Here is a 4,209-nt window from a genome sequence, read left to right on the forward strand (position 1 = left end):
TGAGTTATGATTCTCTTTATCTGCCTGTCTTTCTCTCCAATTTTGGGGACAGTAGTTTACCCTATGACCTCACTTGTCTGACAGATCTAAAGAGCATTGTTTATATTTTAAGTTTGTTCAGACTTCTCTTTTTGTTAGGTTGGAGTGGCAACTTCCAAACTCCTTATATGCCAGGTCAGAAACTGAAAGTTTGGTTTTTAAATTTTAGTGAAACAATAAGATGCAGAGTATGTCTGATGCAATTTTAAACATTCAGATAAATATATTCAATGTCAAACCTGAACAGAATGGAATTTTCTTTGGGATCTTGATAGCTTATGGTCACATTCCTTTTGTTCTTGTCATCAGGTGAAGTAATTATCTAAAATCTGAAATGCAGGACCCAGATAAAGGTTTTTTGTTGACTGCAGTAGTTAATATATTGCATTTGCTCTTCTTGTCTGATAAGGACAATATCTAGTACTAATTCCTAGGATTTTTAAAAATCACTTTTTAATTTTCCATATGATTTTGTGAAGTTGGGACATTTTTATGACTCTCATATGCCTCTCCTTTATTGAATGACATACTCTGGGTTAATATCTACAACACTGCAAATTGATAAAAATTCACAAATGTCTAAATTACAAATGCCACCTTTGATAAGAGCACTAAATTCGTGATTTTCAGTGAGGCATCAAGGAAGGTTTATATCCAATACAAGTAACATACATAAAAAATTTTCACAAAAAGGTGTAAAGGGAAAGAATGATTTTAGTACATGAAGAAGCCTCTTTCAGCAGAGAGGACATACATTCATCCTTAGTAAGAGATGAAGATACACCCTAAATTAAGATGTAATTCAGTTTACATTGATCTTATTTAGAATAATTATAAATTTAGCTTAATGGTCTTCTTTAATATGTAATTCCCTCATTTCAGGCAGGCTGGAGGTATACTGGGAGGAAAGAGGGCCAAGAACTGGAGACAAAATGCTGCTGGGTTAGTTGAGCTCTTCAGCATTCCCATCACACAGCTCCTGGCAAACCTTTTGAATCTTTTGCTTTTCGTTAAATTACTACCTGCTTTATGACTGATTGGCACTAATGGTGAATTTCCCCAACTTCTTAAACTGTTGGTACCAGTACTTTGCCAAGTTTTCTTCTTCCGTTCCTGGAAAATACTGCATGTTAGATAGTAATTACCTATAAGGAAAATATCTTAATTGCATAGAACTATTTTGGAGGGGATGGAAATATAAAACTCAACCTTTTCTCTGGTTGTATAGTTTGTGAAAATTGGGTCTTTCTTAATTACAAGGAAGCCTTCAGTTATATATGAACTTAGCTATTCATACTCTCAGGCAAGTAGCCTTCAGGTATATATGAACTCAGCTATTCATACTCTCAGGTTATGTGGCTGATATCCCCATAGCACGATAGAACACTAACTTGAATTCAGAGAAAGTGACTCTTGTTAAAACATATTTCCTTTCAAGTTCTTTTAAATATTGAAGATATTTGAGTTTTGAATTGATATGGACTATACCTTCCATGTGGACTTTGTCTGGAAGTAGTGTTTTCTTTTTTCTTTAATCTTACTAATATAGTATTAAGTAAAAAAGAAGTCTCAGGAAATTACATATGGTATGGTACCCTTTATAAAGTTTGAAACAAACATCTTAAAAATAATTTTTAGGAATACAGGTAGATACAATATAACCACATAAAAAGAAGGCAAGGGATGACTACAGTGAAAAAGACCAACAATACCAAGGGTGGACAAGGATATGGAATAACGGAAACTAATTTACAGTGGTGGGAAGGTAAATTGGTACAAACCCTTTGGAAAACTTTTTGGCGGTATCTACTGAAGCTAAAGATATACAAACTCTATGATATGGCAACTCCACTTCTAGGTATATAGTCAAAGACATGTTTAAGAATTTTCATGTCAGCACTATTCATTAAAACCCCAAATTGTTCATTAACAGCAAAATTGATAATGTGTGATATAATCATATAAAAATATGTGCATATAAATATATATACAATTGTGAAAAAAGCCTATTGTTACATATAACATTATAGATGAATCTTTGGAAGCACTATTTTCTGAAAATAATGTTTCTTTCAGGATAATTAATTGGGACTAAGTTCTGCTGTAATGAACATTTTAATGTATTAAAAAATATATAAGTAACATGCTATATATTAAGAAAATATGGAGAAGGAAAAACAAAAAATCCTGCATAAGTTCTGTAGTCCCACTGACCAGAGTAAACTTTCCTGTATGTGCTTCTAGATAATTTTATCTTCATAAACACATGCAATGATATCTTTTTCCTCTTTCTGCACTATGTATAGTTTTCGGGACTCCGGACATTGTATTGCAGTTTATTGGAAAAGCATGTGATTTGATCCTACAAGTGACTGAATAAAAAGTTAGAGGCTTCTTGGTAGGGAGAGGGTCTTTATTAACTCCCTCATTGAATTAGGTACCAAGTCCCTCATGGGAACATTATTTACAAAATGGCTCAAAACTAATTAACAAATCTATTTTTTTGCTGTCTATAGTTTGTTCATTCACTCATTCTGTATACATTTCTCTAGCATAAACTACACCCAAAACACTGTTTGGCACTGAAGGTGTCTCAGCGATGTATCAGACATCTCCTTTCTATCCATCTTCATTTCAAAGCTGGCAATACCAAGGGGGAAGAATGTTCTCAGAAAAATACTATTGAAAATACCACATGCCAATAAGCTCTTTCATATTTTGGGCTAGCAATCATCTTTACACTCATGAACATTTTATATCAAGTGGGTTATTTAAAAAATGAAAAAACTGAGGCACTAAATGGTAAAAACAATAATTCTGGGGTCAGTTCTGAAGCCAACTAACTGCTCTTGGTTATGAATGCAAGAACACCTAGGCATTAGCTCTAGCCTGCTATAGCATATGATGAGCCGGGGGCCTTATAGGAGGGGTGAAACAAGGAGATCGGTTATTTTACAAAGATTTCAGAATGCTGTCACTTGACCATTTTCCTAAGTCATAGGTGGTCCAAAGACAGAGCTATGTTCTTTCTATTTACCTTTTATTTCTCATGTTCTCACATGTAATATAATTTTTAATGGGAACTTCCTTTATGCCATTGGGAATTTCTTTTATGCATTCTTATTTCTAAATCATGTTATAGTGCAGGAGAAGTTTATGACATTCACAGGTTGGTCGTAATAACAGATGGAAGTGGGGAGGGAGAAAATACTTAGAGCTAGTTTTGGAATTAAATTCAGCTATATTTGTCTTCCAGAATGAATATTATAGGGAATAATCAGCACCTACAAAGACCTTCAGAGTCAGCTGAACTGGAACACTGGAGAAGTATTAAAAACAAGGGGAAAAAGGCAGATTGAAAAGTAATTGGAAAATAGTTCTCATACAGTACCCCACATTCAATGAATTAAGGGTTTAGAGAGACTAAATGAAAGCAAGACTAAAGTTTACAAAGACATAGTATTTTGTACAATTTTCTGTTGTTTGGAACTAAGAAAAGGTGTTTTAAGTTCTCTACTCAAAACAAATTCATTCAACTTCTTATCTTGTTTTGTGAATCCTTAACATTTAATGAACATAAACTTTTTCTCAGCATAGAATGTGAATTTCCTTTATGAGGATAGTGACATTCTGAATGAGGAAAATATTGTGGTTTAAGGAATATCACAATTAAAGATATTTCTGGTAACATTTCTGGGTTCTATTGGTAGGCAAAGTACTGCCTGAGCTTCCTTAGCATGTGGGAGAGATTTATTATGTAAATGTAAAAGGGAAAGCACACCCTCTGAAATGCTTATATGTATGTACTCTTATGATTTAAGTACTTTTAGGTGGAATTAAGCAAAATTCAATGATTTTTGATGTTTAATAACCATTTCTTTTCTAGAATGAATTTCTAGAAGTGATATTTTGACTATAAGCTACCAGGAGGCTCTGTTTATTCTTAAATAAAGATATGTAGTCTTGAATAAGAATCAAATAGGAAGGAAGATGTGTGTTAATAAGGGTATTGGAATTGTATGACCAGACAGCTCTACATTCTTGTTAAATTAGGACCACAGAGCTTGTAGTGCAAAGAGCATTAGACCCAGTTCTCTTCTCTTTAAAGCACGTCAAATCATACTTCTTTGGGAGAAAATCAACAAAATAAAATATTTTATAGTAAGTACC

The sequence above is a fragment of the Cynocephalus volans genome, chromosome X (genome assembly GCF_027409185.1).
Source record: "Cynocephalus volans isolate mCynVol1 chromosome X, mCynVol1.pri, whole genome shotgun sequence".
Lineage (NCBI taxonomy): Eukaryota > Metazoa > Chordata > Mammalia > Dermoptera > Cynocephalidae > Cynocephalus > Cynocephalus volans.